The sequence below is a fragment of the Oncorhynchus tshawytscha genome, linkage group LG11, assembly GCF_018296145.1.
Source record: "Oncorhynchus tshawytscha isolate Ot180627B linkage group LG11, Otsh_v2.0, whole genome shotgun sequence".
Classification (NCBI taxonomy): Eukaryota; Metazoa; Chordata; class Actinopteri; order Salmoniformes; family Salmonidae; genus Oncorhynchus; species Oncorhynchus tshawytscha.
In genome coordinates, this window is record NC_056439.1 from 38,717,553 (window position 1) to 38,745,006 (window position 27,454).

Consider the following 27,454-nt stretch of genomic DNA (forward strand, 5'->3'; position numbering starts at 1 on the left):
CCACTGTGCCTCTAGGCCCATTTAGTTTACAAATAATCCAGTGGTCAATTAGATTCTGTTTTTGTTGATGAGAGCTAGAAATTACTCAGACAATAACAGCTAAAATGTTTTATTGTAAACAGCTGTTATCTGATGTTCAGTAAAATTGAATGAAATATAGTTTGGTATTCTAGGCTAGCGTAACATTATTTTCTAATAAACTTCTGCATGTACAGTACTGTTCACACGTACACATTACAGAGCAATACTTTTTAGCCTGTAAAAGGCATATTATTGGCTGAGAGGTACTGGGTAGAGTGACAGGTTTGCAGAGGCATATGAGGTCAGAGGTCAAAGTGAGGGTGGGGTTATCAGCGGGCTCATTTTACATCTGGGGGGAAAATGTCACATGCATGCTAAGGCAGGATACACACAGACCTGCACAGACATGAGACAGTGTATTCTTCCACTGTCTGACAAACAGATGGACACATTGAAGATCAAACAAAAGAAGCTTCAAGTTCTGTGGGTCAACAAGTCCTGCATTAGCCTACTTCCAACAAATACAATTAGCCTGTCACACTCCCCTCAAGGGTGGATGATATATCAGTGATGTCATTCCATAAAATAAGAGGCCTCTTGTTGTAGAGTTCTAGTGAGTTCCATACTGTAACAGACATGCTGCTCTCCAATTCAATTCACACCATAATAAGACAAGCTTACAATACAGTACAATCATCTGTGAACAAGACTGCTCCATTCCACTGCTCCATTCCAAAGATAAACCATTTACAAGCGACTCAAAGCTTGTTTTGTCTATGAATAATGTGAGCTCCTCTGTTTTTCTGTCTTCACCCAGAGTACAGAGCAGCACAGGGTCAGGGCAGTACAGTGAATGTGAACACAAGACCAGCATTTTCTTCTGTACTGTATGTTGGAGAGTACAGTCAGGTAGAATATCTTTGTCCTTGAGACAAAATATAACTGGCCTAACTTAAGAGCTCGATGTGACTAACTGGACAGATCTTGACATGTATAAAAACCCTAAAAGAATGGGTTACACCCTTAGCTGATAAAATGATTCATCATTGCTATCCTCAGGAGTACTGTACGAGCTGTGACTGAGGAAGGAAGGGAGAGAGAGATGGGGGAGGGGGGGTGAAGAGGAAACGCAGCAATCAGGTGTGCTCTCATCCTCTGGGCTTCCTCAAGAGGAAAGACATCCCTTCCTGGCATTAAACATTTCCCAAATAAATACCTTTAATATGGTTATACGGATGGCCAATGTCTTCTTCTATTTGATTAACGTGATGTTTAAATTAAACCTCTCATTTTTACAGAAATCCTTAAACTGAGTCCAGACTTCCTCGTAATGACATTACAGCTTTTTAAAAAGTCTGGAGATTCCTCCATTTACCTCCTGTTGACTCCTATAATTACTCTTCCCAGCTCTTTTAGTTGCTGGGCGGAAACGAGACGCACCTCGGCCAAATTACATCCTGCCTGGCCTCTAGTTGTATCTAGTCCATGTTCCCTGGGGGAGGGGGAGGGGTCCTCTCATATACATACAACCACTCACTGTCTATCTGCCTGTCAGCACCTTAGGCTTAGTACACAGCATCATGCTTATTGGAGGCCTCCAAACATTCCTTTAAAGAAGGTCTAGATGGTAGGTAAGGCAGGCAGCTGAGACAACAGTTGGCGACGGCCCACCCATTAGGGCGTTAGGGGCGGCAACCCACTTGTGTTTGGTCAAAGAAAATAGTACAAATATTTATGTATTTTAACATACATATATATATACAGTACCAGTCAAAAGTTTGGACACACCTACTAATTCAAGTTTTTTTTCTTTATTTATACTATTTTCTACATTCTAGAATAATAGGGAAGACATTAAAAACACTGAAATAACACATATGGAATCATATATTTTATATTTGAGATTCTTCAAAGTAGCCACCCTTTGCCTTGAAGAGGCGACTCCGGGATGCTGGCATTCTAGGCAGAGTTGCAAAAGGAAATCCATATCTCAGACTGGCTAATAAAAAGAAAAGACTAAGATGGGCAAAAGAACACAGACACTGGACAGTGGAACTCTGCCTAGAAGGCCAGCATCCCGAAGTCGCCTCTTCCCTGTTGACGTTGAGACTGGTGTTTTGCGGGTACTATTTAACGAAGCTGTCAGTTGAGGATTTGAGAGGCATCTGTTTCTCAAACTAGACACTATTGTACTTGTCCTCTTGCTCAGTTGTGCACCGGGGCCTCCCACTCCTCTTTCTATTCTGGTTAGAGCCAGTTTGTCCTGTTCTGTGAAGTATACCGCGTTGTACGAGATCTTGAGTTTCTTGGCAATTTCTCACATGGAATAGCCTTCATTTCTCAGAACAGGAATAGACTGACAAGTTTCAGAATCCATACTTTGTTTCGGGCCATTTTGAGCAAGTTTTGTTTTTTTATATTTAAAATTTTACATTTAAAATGTATTTTATCTTACATTTACCACGTCAGTACCTTAACTAGGCAAGTCAGTTAAGAACAAAATCTTATTTTCAATGACGGCCTAGGAACAGTTAACTGCCTGTTCAGGGGCAGAACGACAGATTTGTACCTTGTCAGCTCGGTGGTTTGAACTTGCAACCTTCCGGTTACTAGTCCAACACTCTAACCACTAGGCTCCCCTGCCGCCCCAGTAATCGAACCCAGTTTTATTGCTTCTTTAAATCAGAATAACAGTTTTCAGCTGTGCTAACATAATTGCAAAAAGGTTTTCTAATGATCAATTAGCCTTTTAAAATGATAAACTTGGATTAGCTAACACAAGATGCCATTGGAACACAGGAGTGATGGTTGCTGATAATGGGCCTCTGTACGCCTATGTAGATATTCCATTAAAAATCAGCCATTTCCAGCTACAATAGTCATTTACAACATTAACAATATCGACACTGTATTTCTGATCAATTTGATGTTATTTTAATGGACGAAAAATTTACTTTTCTTTCAAAAACAAGGACATTTCTAAGTGACCCCAAACTTTTGAACGGTAGTGTATACACATATATTTTTAGTCAAGCAGTTGCAAAAAAAAAAATGGCACATCTTGATTGATGGCTGTCTGAGTGGACTAATCCATTGTGAAGGCTGGGATGGCACCAGTAGTACATTTACCATAAATGTACTACTACAATGTTTGTTTGGTTACCATAATTTCTGTTAATCCATTCAATATATTATTACTACAGTCTTACCGTTGTCATTGTAGGAGGGGACACATTGTTTGCAGAGCACACAACCTAGGCTCCTGTCAATGTTGAGTAAGTACACGCACCTGATTCCGCTAAGAAGTAGGCCTAGGCTACCTGGCCTGTGCGCAAATGTAGGCTTATAAATGTGCCCATTTGGGGATCTGATAGTGTTTCTAATCGTCTTAACTCAACACCACTAATGGACTGTGGCGCTTCTCAAAGCAATTTTTTATTCACCTCAAACAGCAAGTAAAAGAAGTCTGTATTTACATCCATTGAGAATTTAAAAAGTTCCTTAATGTAGCCTACTTGAAAAATCATTCCAGCTCTCTGTAATGTTCTGATCTGGTGGAAATGTCATAAAATAGGCCTACCTGATTACTTCCTGTCCCTTGCAAAAATAGACGACAGTTGTGTCTCTCTGGAGCTCAGCTCAGGGCACTGGAAACTGAGGGTCCAGGATATTGTATACAATGTTGCAAGTTTGTTGGCACAAGCTTTGGCCTGGTCCAAGTTGATAGTCGATACAATGTTTCAAAGTTCCTTGCAGACAGGCCATGCATAGCTAATGTGATTTATTTTTTACATGTTCTACCTGCAGGCTGCAATGTCATTTATTTTCTTCATGTAGGTGATTTTTACATAGTTGGCAAAGTACTTTTAGATTTGTATAATCGTAATTTAGATGACAATGATTTTGAGATACAAAGACTTTATTATAAAAGAAATGAAACAACTTCAGGAGCATAATTACAGAATCTGTGAAGACCAGCAGCAGCGGGAGGAGGTGGTTTGGGAACAGGTTTTTTTCTTCTGGTTAGGTCATCTTGATCTCTGGCTCCCTCAAGTCATGTGTGTGTCTTAATTATTTAACCACAGTGTGCTTAAAGCATCAGACAAGCTCAGTAGCCTACATATAGTTGATTTTATTCAAACACACAGAAAAATACACAAGATTTTTTGTCGGGGACACCACTAAAATCAGACATCTACGTCAAAGAAGAGTCGAAGGATAGAGGAATACACTTGCTAGAACCTTCTCATTGTGGACCTGGTAGGAGGGTGGCTTATTGTCTTCCCCCATGTTATTCATCAGGTTTTTCTGTAGGTGGCAGGGTGACATGTTGTGTGGACTAAAACAGCATAAAACCAGGTGTGATCAAATTAATTAGCATGATCAAATTAATTAGCCAACCACAATGATTTCAAGAAACATTGAGAAATAGTTTGGATGATTTGGTTATATTAACCAGTTATCTACCTTTAATAAGCAGATAGCTGGTAGCTAGTTCCCATGCCAAGTTAATTCAAAATGAAAGTTAACTGGCAAACTCATCATGCTTTGCGACATTATGTTAGCTTGCTATCTCCAGATAATGTGCTTTCACTTATTGCATCTGCATGCTTGTTGCGTTCTCCCTGGTGTACTCATTCGTTCATGAGCTGGCTGCTTATTCTAAATAGTATAATCTAATCTGTTCAAAACAGTAGCAGCATGTGCAACAGTGGTCATTCAGTTTTTGACATGAAAAAGTGATAGTTGTATTTATGCTGCTGCTCAAGTGCACAGATCGCTTTATACATATTCTCAAAGAAACTACCAGTAGTTCGAAAACTTGGTATCCTATATCTGTGGTGCTGCTTTGTTGACAACTCCAACCACCTCGCGCCCCGGGTATTCAGACAATCAGTGGCCCCCACTGGTCTGTAGACAACAGAGGGTGAAAAAGGAGAACCATCTGATGACAGACTTGGCCAAGCATGTCGTTACATGTCAGCAACACTGTAGTTAGCTGTGCACAGACAGGAAATCTGTCATCTAGGGCCTGCAGATAATGCCTCCGCTTGGTTCCCAGTGCAGTCACAACAATTAGCATTGGTAATAACACCAGTCACAATAGTAATAATAAACATGTTCTCAAAGGGTGAGGAATTATCATGTATAGATACAGTAGTACAGTACTACATAATGAAAATCACAATCTAGGACACTTTAAACCAAGACTGCAGCCAGCCAGGTGACCAAGCAGATTTTTGACACTTGTTTTAAGCCAAAAACATCTCAAGCGCCCTTATTGAAGAATGGCATTCCAGAAATTGTACGATAGAGTCACAAACAAAACCAAGAGCCTGCTCTGGAGTGCACATTGGCACCAGTAGAGAGAATCCTCTAGGCCCATCTCTCCTTCCCCTTTTCCGCGCACACATGCACACAGTATTACTATCCTACCTAAAATTTACTTCCATTTAAAATCCTATTTCCCTAACCCTCATCGTAACCCTAAAATAGCCTCTGTCCTCGTGGGGACTTGAGAGATTTTTCTTATCCTTGTGGTGACTTCTGGTACACACAAGGATAGTAATACAAACCCACCGACCCACACACAGACCCACACACACACACATTCTGCTTCTTGGACTCGCTGTGCTCTCTGCATGGCTGTGTTATTGGCAGTGTGTCATGATCTCCCATTGCCAGCGTTACTGTAATCAGTGGTCCATTATACACAACAGGTCTCTCTGAATGGACGGGCAAGGATGACAAAAACACTTGTGCTGGGGAGGACAGTGCCCTGCAGCATACTAAAATGGCCAGGCTCTCTCTGTCCTTCTCCCCTCTCTGTCGTTATCTCTCAATTCAATTACATTTCAATTATAGGGCTTTATTGGCATGGGAAACATATGTTTACAATGCCAAAGCAAGTGAAATAGATAATAAACAAGAGAGAAATAAACAATAAAACATTAACAGTAAACATTACTCACAAAGGTTCAAAAAGAATAAAGACATTTTAAAATGTCATATTATCTGTATATACAGTGTTGTACTGATGTTCAAATACTTAAAGTACAAAAGGGAAAATACATAAATATAGGTTGTATTTACAACAGTGTTTGTTCTTCTCTGGTTGCCCTTTTCTTGTGGCAACAGGTCACAAATCTTGCTGCTGTGATGGCACACTGTGGTATTTCACCCAATAGATATGGGAGTTTATCAAAATTGTGTTTGTTTTTGAATTCTTTGTGGGTCTGTGTAATCTGAGGGAAATATGTCTCTCTAATATGTTCATACATTTGGCAGGAGGTTAGGAAGTGCAGCTCAGTTTCCACCTCATTTTGTGTGCACATAGCCTGTCTTCTCTTGAGAACCAGGTCTGCCTTCGGCAGCCTTTCTCAATAGCAAGGCTATGCTCAGTCTGTACATAGTAAAAGATTGTACATACACAATACCTGACCAATCTCTTTACGTTCAAATAGCATTCAAGTTTTTTGTAAATTCTTTCCATTGTGTCAAGTAATTATTTTTGGTTAGGTTAGATCTAATTGTGTTTCTGTCTTGGGGCTCTCTTTGTGAACACAGCCCCAGGACCAGCTTGCTTAGGAAACTCTTCCCCAGGTTCATTTCTCTGTAGGTGATGGCTTTGTTATGGAAGGTTTGGGAATCGCTTCCATTTAGGCGGTTGTGGAATATAACGTCTCTTTTCTGGATTTTGATAATTAGCAGGTATCGGCCTAATTCTGCTCTGCTTGCATTATTTGGTGTTTTACGTTGTACACTGAGGATATCTTACAGCTCTTTTGTTGCAGTCTCTCAATTTGGTGTTAGTCCCATTTTGTGAATTCTTGGTTGGTGAGCAGACCCCAGACCTCCCAACCATAAAGGGCAATGTGTTCTATCACTGATTCAAGTATTTTTAGCCAAATCCTAATTGGTATGTCAAATTTTAGGTTCCTTTTGATAGCATAGAAGGCCCTTCTTGCCTTGTCTCTCTTTCTCTCTCTCTCTGTCTCTCTCTCTGTGTGTGTGTGTGTGTGTGTGTGTTGACAAGGGGCCAGGCAGAGCAGTTTTATGACATGCTGAGGAAGAGCAGTTGAAACATCACAGTGAGAGAGAGATTGAGAGAGCAGCCTGCAGTCTGTCAGCCCTCAAGGAGTGGAACTTAAAGGATATTGGATATTTCTCTCATTAGAAATGTAGAGTTCCAACGCACATTAGGAATGCTCATTTGTCAGCAATAACAGATGATATAGCAGAGCAGTTTGCATATACTGGGAAATTAGAGTCCATAAGGAGAAATTAAATAGATCTACAGAGCGAGTTAGCAGTAACTCAATGTATACCATTCCATAGCTAAATATCATGTTCATAGCTGCTTTCTAAAGCCTCTGACAGGCCTGAAATGTTAGCTGGCCTAGATACAGGGATCAATATAAGCCAGAGGAGCCGCATGGCATTTCACATCAGCAGCTGTAATTACAGTATATGGGTGTCTGGTGTGGGAAATACACTTCAATAGCATGCCCTAGGGTTAGGGTTAAAGCTGCACTGGCTTTCTTAGGGTCCCTGGTGTATAGACATTTAAACACGTGGAGGGATCAGGCACTATTGAGTGTCTACACTGAGAATATGAGAATGAATCAGAGATCCCCAAATTGAAGTGTAGTCCAGAACAACAGCAGAGATCCATTCCTGTGGTGTCATAAACAGTGCTAGGAAACACACACCCATCACTGAAGAACACAGCAAGCTTTTGACAAATTGCAGTGCATGTAAGATCTTGTCCTCCCTCAGAGAGTGCTTGAAAATGATGTGATTTACCTTTAGAAAGAGTACCTCTGGTAGAATATTCAAGTTAGACCTTTTCTGAAAATACAGAATACCTTTTTGCTTCATTTTGTTGTCTCCCAATACGATCTAAGCAAGGCCAGCCATCTTACTTATTTGACCATTTGTCACTATGTCAGTGTGTGAGGCAATAGTGGAGAGGGAGAAGCCAAATATGTCATTGTTAGCTGCCCAGCTAGTAGCTCAGGAAGCATTTTAATGTCAGTAGAACAACATTCTCTCCCAACCTCAAATTACGACAAATGACAACAGGCCAGTTCAAAATGTTGATATTTACAGTAATATGCATTATGCTGACTTCAGAGTGGGTACTGGAGTTAGTCACCCTAACGAAACTCCTAAACACTATCATACTGACTACATCGGCCACACATGCGCTCCCCGTGCGCATGTTGATTTTGTCCATCCACACTAGACATGATTATGACATGCAGGTTAAAATACCAAAATCTACTTTTAATCAAATATATTAATTTCAAATACATTAATTATGTGTGAAACACACATAAAACATTCATGGACATCTGGCTAGTTGCTATTGCTAGCTAGTTTGTCCGGGGAGATGTACATTGGATTGTTATTTTATCTGACATGCATATGGTCCTCTTTTTAGCTGGTTCTTTGTATAATTTTGACCCGGAGTCATATAAAATCATGAGTTTCTCTGCTCCGACGAACAATCCACAGATCAAAAAGGGAAACCTAGTTTTTAGTTAGTTATCTTTAATTAATTTACCCTTGATTGTCTTTCAAGCATCCACGTGGGTTTCTATCTTCCTGATAACCAATAAGGAGGGGACTTGCAGCACGTGGAGTGTCTCAAATAAAACCACGTTCTACTTTGGCGCTTGGCTACACAGACATGTACATTTATTTTGCAATACTTGCACGCGCAACATGGCCAGTGTGGTTTGTATGTAATAGTGACAATTGAATAGTGTAAATGACAAGACATTATAGGAGAAAGTCACAGATCCATAGTGTCCAAAAATATTGACAATGGAACCAGAAGCTTCACAGCTCGAGTCAAATTCTGAACACAGATGTTCACAGCTGGTAAATACACATTTTGGTGACAAATCTCCCATGTCCACCTCCAGAACGAAGGAAGTAAAGCCCAGTCAGTCAGTTTCACACCCAGCTATGGCTGTGCGATGTGCTGATCCACATTACATCTCAGTGCTCCTCAGTGGTGAATGGGAGGATTTACTGCATGATCGCACAACAGTCCTCTGAAAAATGGGAAGTATGCTCCTCTCTGCAGACTGCTATGCACTCAGGCCCGACTCTCACCCTCTGCCAGACACTCTGAGGCTTCCCCATAAGCCTCTACCCACTGGATGGACTTACAGACCCGACACACACACTTTGGGAAATTAGTGATTCTGTCCAGCTGCATCTGTGATCGACAATAACAACCAGGAAAAGAATAACAACAGAGGCTCCCCAATCTGAAATCAACCCTCTGGTATGAAGCTAAGGACAAACTAGGTGGGATGCTGAAGGAGTTATGGTTTGATTCTTAGCATGTAAGGCTAAGCCAGGAACCAGAGCTGCTGAGCCAAAATAAAGATGGAAGTTTAGGGCATGATGGTGATGTACCTGTGGTGTTTGTTCTACAGGAGGAAGTCTTATGCATGGTAGAGCATGCTGTCTAAAGGCCCAGGGTTCACTTCACCTGACTGCTCAGCTAGAGAACCACTGACTGCAGTAGACCTGGGTACAGCAAAGAGTCTTCACACTCCCCAAATACCAGAGATCCCTTTTTAGGAGTCCTTACCAGGGGTAGAGGCATCTGTACTCACAGCAGCCAAGTGACCTGGCTATTTGCTAAGCAAATTACCGATAGTGTGTGCAAATCTCACAGGCTCTCAACTCTTCCCCCAGTGCTGATGCAAAGTGAACTGGACAAGCATGGAGCCAGACAATACAATAGCAGATCAAAGTGCTCACCGTATCTAAACCATCTTTTAGCAGCCTAGCCCGAGGCGCATAGATTCCTGGAATACTGTTTGATCGGATGTGGTTATAGGCTACTCTGATTCAAATTAGACTTTTCTGATTAATACAAGTGTTACCAAAGAAAGTTCCAGTTCAGTGGAGTCATGCACTTGCTTGATTGAGGAATGCTATACATGACTAAGTGAATTTGTTGAAATGGAGTTAGGGTGCTCTGGAACACCTTCTAAAGTGTTTGAATCAAACTTCATGATACACAGTACAACGTTTGGCTATATAAGTATTCCAATAATATTTTGGATTAGGCTAAAATCTATAAACTAGACTTAATCAGAAACTAAAGGGTAATGTATTATACAGTACTGCTACAGTAAATTTGCTCAGTTATGACAATACTTTATCATTCACAAACAGTTTATAATTAGTAGCCTGGTTTATTAGTTTATAGACTAGTTTATTAATCAGAAATAAATAGTGAACCTGTAATAACTCTGATGGAAAGTATTGTTTATATTGTCAAGCCTTAATTGTCTTGGTAAGGAGTGGATATAAATCATAATTACATTTAGGTTGCACTTAATAATATGCAATCTAGTTTAATATCATGCACCTGTACCCTGGGAAAAAAGAACAGAGGGGAACCATAACTTTCGGCATTGAGTTTGTACAGAACATCTAGAAATTCATCACAATTTTGTCATTGGTGTGACAACCACGTTCCTGCCAATTTCGTACATTGACATTTCTGAAAGACTAAAAGACTGTATGCATGAGAAAGACACAATTATACATTCATTTGTTTTGTCCTTGCATGTTTCAAAGCATAAAGGTTTACAATAGTAACAGAACCCACAGGATACATTATTATGAGACACGCGTCTCTGAATTGACAAACCGATACATGTTGGCAAAGACAACTCGCCACGTTTTAAAACAGCGCACCCGGGCGAACGATCACTCACTTTGTTTGCAGAGAAAACATGTAAGTTAGATCTCTTCCATTCGTTTAATACCGTCCAAATACAGCTGAACATAATGTACTGGTTATATTACTGTATTGTAAATCATAAAATGACTTTCAAACAATCTTGAAGTTCGGGAATATTTTCCACAACACATAGAACTCACCATATTTCCAATCCTGATGAATATCGTTATTTTTCCTAGTTCCACAGTAAAGATGTGCAAACAAATCCCTGTCAAACACCGAGGAAGAACTTCTTCTGCTCCTATAAATGAATTGTCCCTTTTTCCATTTTCCCCGACTGAAATTATCCAAGTTCTTCCCAACGCCATCCCGAGTCCATCCAAGACCTCGCCTCCTTCTCAGTCATTGGTGGAGATTAGGGTGCGAAGCCTTAATTGGCTCAAAAGGCCCTCAATTACATTCCTGAGATCCTCCTCCTAGGATTTATAATGCGTTGTTAACCAAATGGGAAGGTGGTATTTACAATATACGACTGGGAAAAATCCACTTAAATGCCCCTCCAATTCGTAATTTCCAGTGGGAAACTCGTCTATCATCCCTGAGCTCCGATTTGTTCCACATGCTGACCTCTACCACCTTGCTACTTGGTTATGAACGCAGCAGAAGTACATGCGCTCCAATATGTACCACGTGATCAGTGAGGCAGCTCCCTTGGAACAGCTGGGCACCAATTCTTCATCCGTGTGGATGTTGAGAAGCATAAAAAGCTCATACTTACAAACTGTCTTTCAAATGATCCACCATTGGTGTATATTATTTAATGTCCATATCATTGTGAAGTATTGCGACTTTACAGTCTCATCATAAACTGACTATGCCATGTCAAACTTGTTGAAGTACTACACACACACTCACTCATTTGTTGATTTCTTCACAAATGTCGCATGCGTGAATTCTGTAGGTCTATGGAGAGTTCACAGTCAACATTGCATTGAAGTCAAAAGTATTTATTCTTGTTTGAATGAATGAACAGTAAACAATGCCCAACAATCTATGAACTCCATGCTGATGTCCATCTAGTCTTGACAAAAATGTGATTGTGCCAAGCCTCTCCATAAGCCAAAATCTGTAATACATTAAATGAGGTCATAGACAGTTCCCCTTACATTTGAAAAACACCACAAACTAATCCATTATCCATATTGTATCCCTAGAGTTGCCTAAAATGAGTGAGCACCCATCACTGAGATCATTCCAGAGGCCTTGAGCATTCATCTAATCCTATAGCACCATCTCATGGATACATTACATATTGAATTACATTCATGATGTACAGCATCATGCTTCAAGTGGCTAGTCTTTCTGGTCATGCTGAGATTAAAAACCTTGCAATCTTATCTTGATTATTGTCCAGTCATATGTTCAAGTTCTGCAAAGAAAGATCTAGTTAAGCTGCAGCTGGCAGAGAACAGAGCCGCACATCTTGCTCTTCATTGTAATTAGAGAGCGAATACACACATAGCTGACACACACACTTACCCCACCAGACATGCCAAGATGGCAGCATGTCAAGTCGTTTGTCTGTGACTAGTAGATTTTAACCTACTAATAATCTATTCATTTATGGTTGAGAAAATCCACAATTTCCTTTTTGTGTAGTGCAAACTATTTTGTTTTGCTGGTGTTCTCTGCCTGGCTCTCAGAGGCAGCTCAACAATCCCCAACCCGTTTTCTCAGTCGACCCATACAGACTCACATACAGACTCATACATACACACGATCCCTCTCTCCCCTTACCTTTCATTGGCCTCTCTTTCTTACATCTTTCAGAGAAAATGACAATTTTCGTGGTGTTGCTTTGTGCACTGACTTTACTGAACTCTGGAGAAAACAAACAATTGCCGCTGGGAGAGTACATCTGACAATGTGCTATTTTTCACCCGGTCCACTCGTCCAAGTGCATGCATTTGCGGCATGATGTGAACATTACGAACTTGTGTCACTACCAAAGTCTAATGGTTTTAAATTACTGCTATGTATTGTCTTGAAACTCACTTGTAGAATTCACTTGCAGTAGGTCTCTTAAAAAATAGAAGAAGAAGGAGGTTATTAAACAGAGGTGCCTAGTTATTCTTTTTTTGTTGATATCAGGTAACGTGCAACCTAACCATGGCCTTGATATGCAATGTCTCCAAAACCCCTCTGATTTTAATCTAGATCTGGTTTTGGTATTTTTCATTTAAATGTACGCAGCCTGTTGTCAAAAATTGATGGGGTTAGGATTTGGGCTAAATCAACTGATGTAATTGTGTTTTCTGAAACCTGGCTCAGAAAGTCTGTTCTTGATAAGGATATTTGTATAAGTGGTTACAATGTTTATCGCACTGATCGGGTAAAGAAAGGTGGGGGTGTGGTTATATATGTAAAGTATAAATTCCTTGTAAGTGTGGCAAAGTCTGGAACTATTTGTAAACAGTTGGAATTTCTTGCTTTGAATCTTGAGGTTTCCAAGGGTCCCTTTATAACTGTGATTGGCTGTTATAGACCCCCCTCTGCTCTCTGTATCTGTGATTGGCTGTTATAGACCCCCCTCTGCTCTCAGTGATGCATTTTCTTCCCTGATGCACCTTATGTCTAAACTTCTTTACAGTGAAATGATCTTGATTGGTGATCTCAACTCGTGTTGGTTAAAGCCGGTGTCTGATGACTTAGAAATGTTTTGTGATTCTATTAATCTTACCCAGTTGATTAACTCACCCACTCACCCAAATCTCCAGAGAAATCTACCCTGATTGATTTGATATTGACAAATGTTCCACATAAATATTCTGTGGTTGTGTCACACCCTGACCTTAGAGATCTTTTTAATGTCTCTATTTGGTTTGGTCAGGGTGTGATTTGGGGTGGGCATTTTATGTTTTGTTATCTATGATTTTGTATTTCTATGTTTTGACCGGGTATGGTTCTCAATCAGGTACAGCTGTCTATCGTTGTCTCTGATTGGGAACCATACTTAGGTACCCCTTTTCCCCTCCTTTCTTTGTGGGAAGTTGTCTTTGTTTATGGCATATAGCCTATAGCTTCACGGTTTGTTTTGTAGTTTTTATTGTTTTGTTCGGCGTCTTTTCTAAATAAAATAAAATGTACACTCACCACGCTGCACCTTGTTCCTCTTCCTTCAACAGCCGTGACAGGTTTGTGTATTTTGTAATGATTTAAGTGACCATTGTGCTGTTGCTGTTACAAATACTAAGGTTCCTAAAACAAACCCATGGTTTATTCGTAAGACATTTGAAGAGTTTTAATGAGCAGGCTTTCTTTCATGATTTGTTTTTATTTTGACTGGAGCAAGATTGAGCTTATTCCTGATGTGGAAACTGCCTGGAAATTCTTTCATGTTCTTTTCCAAATAGTAAACAAACATGCCCCATTCTACAGGTTCAGTGTTTAAAGGGCGGGATAATCTAGCCTGGGCTAAAGCAAGGAAATCATGTTGGCTTCTTTTTAGGCAGTTACAAAACAAGTATTATTTTCTTCTTCTCAGGAAGGCCAAGTCTGAATATTTTATGTCTGTTACCACTGACAACCTGAATGACCCTAAACTTTTGGAAGCTATTAAGTCTGGAAACAGTAATGTTAATGATTTACCGTCATGTGTATTGAAGGACTTTGTTGCTGTATATGGCAAAACTGAATTGTTTCAATGAGCACTTTGTATCATCTGGTAGGCTGTTTGATTCAGTGTCCTCTGTTTCTGTACAACCCTGTGTGGATGAACCAACGAGAGCTGATCAAACTTTTAGCTTTTTGCCATTCTCAGTGCAGGAGGTACATAAAGCCCTGAAATCCTTAGATCAGAGAAAGCCGGCAGGTTCTGATCTTCTTGATCTCTGCTTTTTAAATCTGGCAGCTGATTTCATAGCTGAACCACTTACATATCTGTTCAATCTAACCCTGGAATGTAATGAAATTCCAAACATCTGGAAATCAGCATTGTCCTACCACTTTTAAAAGGGGGAGATCCAACTCTTTTAAATAATTATAGGCCAATCTCAAAGCTGTCACCCCTGGTGAAAATACTTGAAACCCTTATGAGTGAACAGCAAAATAGTATATAAAAACAATTTTATCAATGTACCAATCATGCTTCAGGAAGAAGCATAGCACAATTACAGCAGCCATGAAGATTTTAAATGATGTCACTGAAGCCCTTGACAAAAAAACAGCACTGTGTCTCACTTTTTATTGATCTTTCTAAGGCTTTTGATACTGCTGATCATGCTATACTGAGGCAGAGATTGTCGAGTGTAGGTATTTCGGAGCATGCAGTTGCATGGTTTGCTAACTGTCTGATAGAACTCAGTGCACTCAATTTTGAGTGTCTCACTCATGTCTGTTAAATTGTCTGTCTGTAATGGTGTGCCCCAGGGCTCTGTACTTGGTCCCCTCTTAACTATTTATATAAATGATTTATACAAAAAATATGCAAAATGCACAACTTCACTTTTATGCTGATGATACTGTTATTTATTGTTGTGCCTTGTCTCTGACAAAAGCTTTCCAGAACTTTCAAACTGCTTTTTATACTGTTCAACATACCTTGTGTCAATTGAAGCTTATCCTTAATACTGACTAAACTAATGGTGTTTTCTAAAGCAAGAAATAGATCTCTGAACCTTTCACCTAATACTACCTGTCAGGGCAATGAGATTGAGAAAGTAATCTCATAAATATCTTGGAATTTTAATTGATGACGGCCTCACTTAAATTGCATATTCAACAACTGTAACGGGGTGCGTACTGGGGGCAGAGAAGTAAGGCGCAGGAGAGTGAAAACTGATTTACAACAGTGTTGTTTAACAAATATAAACCACCGTAAACAGAACAATAGGTCAAACAAAACCCGGAAACCAGGTCAAACAAAACCCAGTAACCACGAGCATAACGTACACAAGCACTACAAGAAACAATTCCAGACAAGGACATGGGAGAAAAAGAGGGTTAAATACACAACATGGAATTGAAACCAGGTGTGAGGGAAGACAAGACAAAACCAATGGAAAATGAAAGGTGGATCGGCGATGGCTAGAAGGCCGGCGACGTCAACTGCCGAACACCGCCCGAACCAGGAGAGGGACAGATTTCAGCAGAAGTCGTGACAACTTACAAAAAATTTGAAGCTGAAGTTGGGATTTTATTTTAGGAATAAGGCCTGTTTTTCTTTTGAAGCCAGAAGGAAGCTAGTATCAGCTACAATTACGCCTTTACTAGACTATGGAAATATTTTATATATGAATGCTTCTGCTCAGTGTTTGAGATCAATTGACACCCTTTACCATGGCACATTGTGATTTACTTAACTGCAAAACCCTTACGCACCACTACACTTTATATACCAGGGTTGACTGGCCTTCTCTAGTCACTAGTAGGCTCCGTCACTGGTACACTTTTATTTACAAAGCCATTTTGGGTTTACTACCATTTTATTTGGGCATTTTTTTTTCAGAAATGTGGTGGGTATTCTCTTCGTTCGCAGGACTTTATCCTGCCAACTGTTCCAAAAGTCTGAACTGAATTTGACAAAAGGGCTTTTATGTACTCTGCGCCATAGGCTTGGAACGCCTTACAAAATACTTTTAAACTGGAAGAACTTGTCCCGATTGGTGTTTTTAAATCACTGATGAAGACTTTTGAGGCTGATTCCCTGACCTGTCAATGTTATTAATTGGCTGTTTTATGATTTTGTTATACTCTTGTGAATTCTATGTTTTTTACTAGATTACTTGTAGTTTTTCATGTTGTCTGTCTATAATTGTGTAATGACTTGGTGCTGTCTATCTTGGCCAGGACGCTTGTGAAAAGGAGATTTCAAATCTCAATGAGCCCTTCCTGGTTAAAAAAAAATAGGAAGAAAATGTCACAAGGGGTCTTTTCACAGTCCCCAGATCCAGAACAAATTCATGGAAATGTACAGTATTATACGGAGTCATGAGTGCATGGAACTCGCTTCCATCTTATATAGCGCAAGTGAACAGCAAACCTGGTTTCAAAATACCAATAAAGCAACACCTCACGGCACAACTCCTCTCCCTCATGTGACCTACATATTGTATGTACTGACATGTATGTGTAACTGATAGATGCACACAGACACAAGTATTTTTCTGTAATGTCTTTTTTCATTGTCGGACCCCAGCAAAACTAGCTGTCGACCAATGGGGATCCTAATAAATAAGTACAGTAAAGAAGAGTAGAGTACAGTACATAGTAGACCACACTAAAGTGGAGTACACTAATGTACTGTATTATACTGTACTCTACGAGACACAACCATTGAGCAGCACATTGAGAATGAAGGGAAGGCCCTGCAGTGGAGTGTTGAGAAATGTGGGAACAGGTATCATGTCCTCAACAATGAGAACAGGGAAGAACTGCTGAAGATAAAGGAGATGGTTTCAGGAAACAGAGGAGGAAATTATGAGAACGAGAAAGAGACTAGAGAAGATAGAAGGGAGAGCAAAACAGAAACTGATGAAGGTGCAGAAACAGAATGGGTGTGTTTCTGTCAGTCTCTGTTTTGCGAATTTGGATTATTCAACTGTGTTGCTGTGCAGCACACACCAGCTACAGTGATGCAACACACTAACCTGCATAGTTGCATGTAAAACTAAAAGCTGCTCACCAGTAGCTTTTTGAGAGTCTGCAAAATCATGCAAAATGCAGGTTTCTTTAAAGAGAGCAGACTTGAGTGTCATAATACAGGATGATCTTTGTTGTTATTGGCCCTCACTTATCAAACAAGATCTGAGTGTAAATGAGGAAATCAGACTTGGTTGTTTGTGTACACACAACTAGAGATGAACAGAATTACACTCCCTCATATCACTACATAATGGGTAGACCACTGCTGCATAATCAACTTCTTGTTGAGTGTGACACAGTAGAGCAGACTGTGTGAAGGTAAACATGTTAAGCAGCACAAGAAAAGAGGGAGGGGAAGATGTACAGACGATAAAATGCCATTTAGGTAGAGATGATCTTGAAAACACAGGAGACTTAAAAAATCACAAACAACACAAACACAATGTCTACCATTGACATTCTATGTATAATAAACACCTTTAGAGTGAAATCTCTCTCTCTCTCTGACAGGTGACTCTCGCCATCTCTCAGAGCTGAGGATAGTGGTTCTAGGAAATAGATAGTGGGAAGAGTTCAGCAGGAAACACCATCCTGGGCATTGAGGAGTTTGATCTGATGACTACTCAGTGCGCCAAGAGACAGGGAGAAGTAGCAGGGAGGCAGATTTGTAGAGGAGATGCCTGAGCTGGTAAACAGGAAATAGTGCTCAGTGTGTCCCGAAAAAGTGTTTCAGCCAAATGAAAAGGACAGGTACTCAAATTTCAAAAAGAGGTGGAGGGCAGTACCAGCAGCAATAAGGAGAACAGGGAGCAATCCGTTGTTTCCTCCAGAAAGTGAGTATTATTCTGGTTAATCCTGTAACAGAAATGTTTGCAGCAAGTGTGTTACATCATGTCTTTCTCTACTGTCCACTCCTCAACTCCTCTCCATTGCATTGGATTCCGTTTTGAAGGCATACCTGTATGATCGAATTGAGAGTTTGAATATAGGACATGTTATGCAATGTTGAAACTTGTTCATAACTACACAGTATATACTTGAGGATTTCTCAAAACATTGTTTTCATACAATTCTACTGGTCATTATGTGAAAGAAAGATCTAATTCCAAAAAAAGTATCCCTGAAGGTGTTGTTGTGTTGTTCCACAGTGAGTGGATCAATGCCAATAAGAATAGCAGGGAGCAATCAGTTGCTTCCTCCAGAAAGTGAGTATTATTCTGATTAACCTTGTAACATTAACCAATGTAGCAATTGTGTTACATCACGATTTATTTTGTAAAACAAATCAGTCATCTCCTCTTCTTGTGTCATCTCCTTCCTTTCTCTGATCAGTGAAAGCCAGCCTAATGAGCTTCCACCATATTGTTTTTGAATCTAAAGTATTTCCTGGTGACAACAGACTCTTTTCTTTTCTCCTTCATTTGGGAATCGTAAACTTTAGCTCATACACAATTTGAAATAAACAGCTCCTTCCAGCATTCCTGTCTACCTTGGTAAAGCACATCTCTCGCTGACTTACACCATGTTTGATTTATATGTTCCACCACCTCACCATCAACCCAGCATGGAAGAAAAAAGAACATGCAACAATGCACAGCATATCTTGATTCTATATTCCAAAAGAATATGACCAAATTGTATCTAAAAACCCACCATTGATTCCCTTGTAACTTTCACAGATGGCACCATCGTTGCGTTGAGGTATAGCTGTTGTTTCAGTGATTTGATAAAAGGCAAACCACCACATACTGTTCATTTCCTTGTTGTTCCCCAGTGAGTGGAGATGGCAGATCTGATACCCTGTCTCTTGGAAGCTCTGGATACAGCTCCCAGGCATAACTACCAGCATCTGACCACTGGTTTGGATCACATAGTTCTGGAACTCTGCCCCTTGAATCTATAATGGTCTCTCTGACTTCCATCCGAGTGTCTGACTTCAGAGGCCAAAGAGGATTCAAGGAGAAGCCGTGGAGTGGCTGAGTGCTGCGGGTCACTCTGATGTCACTCCATACATTGGGACATGACAGAATAAAGATAGATTACATCTAACACTTTTAACAGAACTGATGGAAAAGTTTGAGAATTACATGCAAAAATTCACTAACAGATGATCAACGTGATACGTTGTAAACTCTTTATTAGCACTGATAATTAGCATAAGGTTAAATGTACCTGACTTGTGTATTAGATGTTTTAATATGGACATTTCTAGCAGAGGAATAACATACTGCAACAAGTGTTATGCACAGAATTGATCAGTGGTATCAATAGTTTTCATAAAAATCCTTATTTCAGGAAGCTAGTCTGATAAGAGGGACCAACTATGGGCCATGTTGCATGACATGAGGTGTTTGTAGGTGAGAAGTTCAGGCAGAAATATAATATATTTTCTACTAAACTACAAGATACTGTTGATGTTAAAGGTTTTATTGGCATTTCATGTTATAGTGAATACTTTGACAGTACCAATGTGTCAGTATGCATCACATAATGGTTTCTTTAGGAGAAATGTAACAGCTATTTAAATAAGGAAATCCAACACTGTGCCAATTTAAGTTCAGAAAAGTTTTAATAGTTTAAATTGAAGTTGAAAGGAATTGGATGGAAAAACATAACATACATATTTGCATCAGGTCTAGAAACCATAAAGAACACCGAAGGTCTAGGTCATAGGCCAGGACTTAGAGGAAAGAACTAGTGAAACAAATGGAACTGTGCCACAATGACTTGTCACCCTTGAAAAGTCAAGTAATCTTCCCATTAAGAAGGACCAATGCCACATATCACCATGGTGTCATGAGTGCCACTGTCAAACGTTTTGGCCGAACAACAAGACCCCTTGGGTTGTGCCGTGGCGGAGATCTTTGTGGGCTATACTCGGTCTTGTCTCAGGATGGTAAGTTGGTGGTTGAAGATATCCCTCTAGTGGTGTGGGGGCTGTGCTTTGACAAAGTGGGTGGGGTTATATCCTTCCTGTTTGGCCCTGTCCGGGGGTGTCATCGGATGGGGCCACAGTGTCTCCTGACCCCTCCTGTCTCAGCCTCCAGTATTTATGCTGCAGTAGTTTGTGTCGGGGGGCTAGGGTCAGTTTGTTATATCTGGAGTACTTCTCCTGTCCTATCTGGTGTCCTGTGTGAATTTAAGTATGCTCTCTCTAATTCTCTATTTCTCTCTTTCTTTTTCTCTCTCAGAGGACCTGAGCCCTAGGACCATGCCTCAGGACTACCTGACATGATGACTCCTTGCTGTCCCCAGTCCACCTGGCCGTGCTGCTGCTCCAGTTTCAACTGTTCGGCCTGTGATTATTATTATTTGACCATGCTGGTCATTTATGAACATTTGAACATCTTGGCCATGTTCTGTTATAATCTCCACCCGGCACAGCCAGAAGAGGACTGGCCACCCCACATAGCCTGGTTCCTCTCTAGGTTTCTTCCTAGGTTTTGGCCTTTCTAGGGAATTTTTCCTAGCCACCGTGCTTCTACACCTGCATTGCTTGCTGATTGGGGTTTTAGGCTGGGTTTCTGTACAGCACTTTGAGATATCAGCTGATGTACGAAGGGCTATATAAATACATTTGATTTGACTTAATTCATAACGGTAATAATAAATCCTGAATTCAAAATATTAGTCAGACTAGTAAAGTTAAGGTTAATTATGTTTATAAAAGGCCCTCAGTCCTGCATCAATTTGAATAATATTTTGTAAAAATATATAAAATAAATACCTATGGCCTCTTTTTCTCAGTGTGGGCTTTACCGTCTTGGCCGTCAGTCTCTTACGTCAGCTATTAAGACTTCAAATAATGTCATGGATGTTGTTGAGGTTTTCCCATGTGAATTGCTTGTCATACCTTACATTTATAACCTATAGGGGGCCTTAGTTCTAGGATCTGTGACTAACGTAATACCGATTTGTAAAAAAAATATATACTTTTACACAAAAGAGCCTTTGTGAGATAAGTAGGGCGGTCTGGAAGCAGCTCAACGTGGGTGAGTTTACTCCAAAGAACTCAATGCTAGACTGCAGGGCTGAGTTTTCCATGAGAATATTCATGAAATACACATTTGTTCACAAATGACCAGGATAAGGGTTCAAACTCACTCACTCCGTCTCACACGTCTCACACTCACTCCGTCTCACACGTCTCACACTCACTCCGTCTCACACGTCTCACACTCACTCCGTCTCACACGTCTCACACTCACTCCGTCTCACACGTCTCACACTCACTCCGTCTCACACGTCTCACACTCACTCCGTCTCACACTCACTCCGTCTCACACGTCTCACACTCACTCCGTCTCACACGTCTCACACTCACTCCGTCTCACACGTCTCACACACTCACTCCGTCTCACACGTCTCACACTCACACGTCTCACACTCACTCCGTCTCACACGTCTCACACTCACTCCGTCTCACACGTCTCACACTCACTCCGTCTCACACGTCTCACACTCACTCCGTCTCACATGTCTCACACTCACTCCATCTCACATGTCTCACACTCACATGACTCTTGAATGAACCTGATTTAATTGTCCACTAAAGACTAATTTGCAGGCATACAGAAGGTCCAATGAGATAGGTAACATAAAGGAGACTAAAGAGATTACCCGTAAAGTACTAAACCCTAACTTCATTTTCAGGCAGATCAGTGGTAGAGACTAGTTACAAAGGGAAGCAACATGACTGTCTGTTTGGCACGGTGGTGCTTGTTATTAGACTACTCCCTACAGTTGCTCCTGAAAACAGTAATGCTTCTGGTAGCTTCCTTAGCGTCCATCCACTGCCTTAGTATTACAGTCTACGTGCGTCAAGTCAACCCCACTTTCAAAGATACTACACTGACAGCCACAGAGCACAGGAACCATTTCTACATGATGAGATGAATTGATAAAAGATTCAATTAGAGCATGCAACACTACTGGCATGCTTGAGATTAGACTGCAATGTAAGTTAGGAAGTTTACTCCAAAGAACTCAATGCTAGACTGCAGGGCTGAGTTTTCCATGAGAATATTCATGAAATACACATTTGTTCACAAATGACCAGGATAAGGGTTCAAACTCACTCACTCCGTCTCACACGTCTCACACTCACTCCGTCTCACACGTCTCACAATCACTCCGTCTCACACGTCTCACACTCACTCCGTCTCACACGTCTCACACTCACTCCGTCTCACACGTCTCACACTCACTCCGTCTCACACGTCTCACACTCACTCCGTCTCACACTCTCCGTCTCACACTCACACGTCTCACACTCACTCCGTCTCACACGTCTCACACTCACTCCGTCTCAGACGTCTCACACATCTCACACTCATCTCACACTCTCACTCCGTCTCACACGTCTCAGACATCTCACACTCACTCCGTCTCCGTCTCACACTCCGTCTCACATCTCACTCCGTCTCAGACATCTCACACTCACTCTCACACATCTCTCACACATCTCACACTCACTCCGTCTCACACTCACTCCGTCTCAGACATCTCACACGTCTCACACATCTCACTCCGTCTCAGACATCTCACACGTCTCACACTCACTCCGTCTCACACATCTCACACATCTCACACTCACTCTCTCACACATCTCACACTCACTCCGTCTCACACATCTCACACTCACTCCGTCTCACACATCTCACACACGTCTCACACTCACTCCGTCTCACACTCACTCCGTCTCAGACGTCTCACACTCCACTCCGTCTCAGACGTCTCAGACGTCTCACTCCGTCTCAGACGTCTCACACTCACTCCGTCTCAGACGTCTCACACTCACTCCGTCTCAGACGTCTCACACTCTCAGACGTCTCCACTCCGTCTCAGACGTCTCACACTCACTCCGTCTCACACTCTCACTCCGTCTCAGACGTCTCACACTCACTCCGTCTCACACACTCACTCCGTCTCAGACGTCTCACACTCACTCCGTCTCAGACGTCTCACACTCACTCCGTCTCACACTCACGTCTCACACTCACTCTCGTCTCACACTCACTCCGTCTCACACACTCTCACACTCACTCACTCCGTCTCACACACTCACTCCGTCTCACACATCTCACACTCACTCCGTCTCACACATCTCACACTCACTCCGTCTCACACATCTCACACTCTCACTCCGTCTCAGACACGTCTCACTCCGTCTCAGACGTCTCACACTCACTCCGTCTCAGACGTCTCACACTCACTCTCACGTCTCAGACGTCTCACACTCCGTCTCACTCCACACTCACTCCGTCTCAGACGTCTCACACTCACTCCGTCTCACACGTCACACTCACTCACACGTCTCACACTCACACGTCTCACACTCACTCTCACACGTCTCACACTCACTCCGTCTCACACACTGTCTCAACCTGATTTAATTGTCCACTCAATTTGCAGGCATACAGAAGGTCCAATGAGATAGTAACTAAAGGAGACTAAAGAGATTACCCGTCAAACCCTAACTTCATTTTCAGGCAGATCAGTGGTAGAGACTAGTTACAAAGGGAAGCAACATGACTGTCTGTTTGGCACGTGGTGCTTGTTATTAGACTACTCCCTACAGTTGCTCCTGAAAACAGTAATGCTTCTGGTACACTCCTTAGCGTCCATCCACTGCCTTAGTATTACAGTCTCTCACCCCACTTTCAAAGATACTACACTGACAGCCACAGAGCACAGGAACCATTTCTACATGATGAGATGAATTGATAAAAGATTCACATGCAACACTACTGGCATGCTTGAGATTAGACTGCAATGTCTCACTCCAAAGAACTCAATGCAGACTGCAGGGCTGAGTTTTCCATGAGAATATTCATGAAATACACATTTGTTCACAAATGACCAGGATAAGGGTTCAAACTCACTCACTCCGTCTCACACGTCTCACACTCCTCCGTCTCACACGTCTCACACACTCTCACAATCCGTCTCACACGTCTCACACTCACTCCGTCTCACACGTCTCACGTCTCACACTCACTCCGTCTCACACGTCTCACACTCACACTCACTCCGTCTCACACGTCTCACACTCACTCCGTCTCACACGTCTCACACTCACTCCGTCTCACACGTCTCACACTCACTCCGTCTCACACTCACTCCGTCTCACACTCACCGTCTCACACGTCTCACACGTCTCACACTCACTCCGTCTCACACTCACTCCGTCTCACACGTCTCACACTCTCACACTCACACGTCTCACACTCACTCCGTCTCACACGTCTCACACTCACACTCACTCTCTCACACATCTCACACACGTCTCACACGTCTCACACTCACTCCGTCTCACACACATCTCACACTCACTCCGTCTCACACATCTCACACTCACTCCGTCTCACACATCTCACACTCACTCCGTCTCACACATCTCACACTCACTCCGTCTCACACATCTCACACTCACTCCGTCTCACACATCTCACACTCACTCCGTCTCACATCTCACTCCCGTCTCAGACGTCTCACTCCGTCTCAGACGTCTCACACTCTCAGACGTCTCACACTCACTCCGTCTCAGACGTCTCACACTCACTCCGTCTCAGACGTCTCACACTCACTCCGTCTCAGACGTCTCACACTCACTCCGTCTCAGACGTCTCACACTCACTCCTCCGTCTCAGACGTCTCACACTCACTCCGTCTCAGACGTCTCACACTCACTCCGTCTCACACATCTCACACTCACTCCGTCTCAGACGTCTCACTCCGTCTCAGACGTCTCACACTCACTCCGTCTCAGACGTCTCACACTCACTCCGTCTCAGACGTCTCACACTCACTCCGTCTCAGACGTCTCACACTCACTCCGTCTCACACGTCTCACACTCACTCCGTCTCACACGTCTCACACTCACTCCGTCTCACACGTCTCACACTCACACTCACTCCGTCTCACACTCACTCCGTCTCACACTCCGTCTCACACTCACTCCGTCTCACACTCACTCCGTCTCACACACTCACTCCGTCTCACACGTCTCACACTCACTCCGTCTCACACGTCTCACACTCACTCCGTCTCACACGTCTCACACTCACTCCGTCTCACACGTCTCACACTCACTCCACTCACACGTCTCACACTCACTCCGTCTCACACGTCTCACACTCACACGTCACACTCACACTCCTCCGTCTCACACGTCTCACACTCACTCCGTCTCACACGTCTCACACTCACTCCGTCTCACACGTCTCACTCACTCCGTCTCACATGTCTCACACTCACTCCATCTCACATGTCTCACACTCACATGACTCTTGAATGAACCTGATTTAATTGTCCACTAAAGACTAATTTGCAGGCATACAGAAGGTCCAATGAGATAGGTAACATAAAGGAGACTAAAGAGATTACCCGTAAAGTACTAAACCCTAACTTCATTTTCAGGCAGATCAGTGGTAGAGACTAGTTACAAAGGGAAGCAACATGACTGTCTGTTTGGCACGGTGGTGCTTGTTATTAGACTACTCCCTACAGTTGCTCCTGAAAACAGTAATGCTTCTGGTAGCTTCCTTAGCGTCCATCCACTGCCTTAGTATTACAGTCTACGTGCGTCAAGTCAACCCCACTTTCAAAGATACTACACTGACAGCCACAGAGCACAGGAACCATTTCTACATGATGAGATGAATTGATAAAAGATTCAATTAGAGCATGCAACACTACTGGCATGCTTGAGATTAGACTGCAATGTAAGTTAGGAAGTGTTTTGTACGATAGAGAACAAAGTTTCTTGCCTTCCAATGACGTGCGATCTGCCAGATCCAATGACCCAGTCTCCAGTCTGTCACTGTGTTTGTTCTCAGCCAGTAAATCTGCTGCCTCATGGACCTGTCTGTACTCAGCACAGTGGTTGAGTGACTACACACTGTGCCTTTAAGTGCAAATACCACAGGTGCCTCAGGGCACTTCAAACCAGCCAACACCCCATTCCAGAGAGGTTAACTAACACATTCACACCTTCATGCTGAAAGCTGAACAAAGTAAACAGAACAATAATATACAGTGCCTTGCGAAAGTATTCGGCCCCCTTGAACTTTGCAACCTTTTGCCACATTTCAGGCTTCAAACAAAGATATAAAACTGTATTTTTTTGTGAAGAATTGGAAACAAGTGGGACACAATCATGAAGTGGAACGGCATTTATTGGATATTTCAAACTTTTTTAACAAATCAAAAACTGAAAAATTGGGCGTGCAAAATTATTCAGCCCCCTTAAGTTAATACTTTGTAGCGCCACCTTTTGCTGTGATTACAGCTGTAAGTCGGTCTATGAACAGAGTCTACCACCTCAACTGTAGATCTCTGCAGTTCATCCAGAGTGATCATGGGCCTCTTGGCTGCATCTCTGATCAGTCTTCTCCTTGTATGAGCTGAAAGTTTAGAGGGACGGCCAGGTCTTGGTAGATTTGCAGTGGTCTGATACTCCTTCCATTTCAATATTATCGCTTGCACAGTGCTCCTTGGGATGTTTAAAGCTTGGGAAATCTTTTTGTATCCAAATCCGGCTTTAAACTTCTTCACAACAGTATCTCGGACCTGCCTGGTGTGTTCCTTGTTCTTCATGATGCTCTCTGCGCTTTTAACGGACCTCTGAGAATATCACAGTGCAGGTGCATTTATACGGAGACTTGATTACACACAGGTGGATTGTATTTATCATCATTAGTCATTTAGGTCAACATTGGATCATTCAGAGATCCTCACTGAACTTCTGGAGAGAGTTTGCTGCACTGAAAGTAAAGGGGCTGAATAATTTTACACGCCCAATTCTTCAGTTTTTGATTTGTTAAAAAAGTTTGAAATATCCAATAAATGTCGTTCCACTTCATGATTGTGTCCCACTTGTTGTTGATTCTTCACAAAAAAAATACAGTTTTATATCTTTATGTTTGAAGCCTGAAATGTGGCAAAAGGTCACAAAGTTCAAGGGGGCTGAATACTTTCGCAAGGCACTGTACCTTTCTCCCTGTTCATCTGCACTCCTTCGCAATAAAACACTAACCAAGACAGCAAATTATAACCAAAGACAATAA

At 41.9% G+C, this 27,454-nt stretch overlaps 1 protein-coding gene and 1 long non-coding RNA gene across 4 annotated transcripts in view; one reads left to right on the plus strand and one right to left on the minus strand.

The window, feature by feature from the left end:
- The window catches only part of arhgef10 (Rho guanine nucleotide exchange factor (GEF) 10), a 108,815-nt gene extending 97,676 nt beyond the window's left edge, over nt 1–11,139 (minus strand). For all 3 annotated transcript variants that reach the window (XM_042330099.1, XM_042330100.1, XM_042330098.1), the window contains exon 1: nt 10,942–11,139. The gene's annotated coding sequence lies outside the window, so the exon portion shown is untranslated. The remainder of the gene's footprint in view (nt 1–10,941) is intronic.
- A 6,849-nt stretch (nt 11,140–17,988) lies between these two features.
- On the plus strand, nt 17,989–20,633 carry LOC112234804. The gene is made up of 3 exons (XR_006084577.1): nt 17,989–18,216; nt 18,532–18,588; nt 20,575–20,633. It is a non-coding gene; the product is annotated as an uncharacterized LOC112234804 (long non-coding RNA).
- Nucleotides 20,634–27,454: the final 6,821 nt, after the last annotated feature.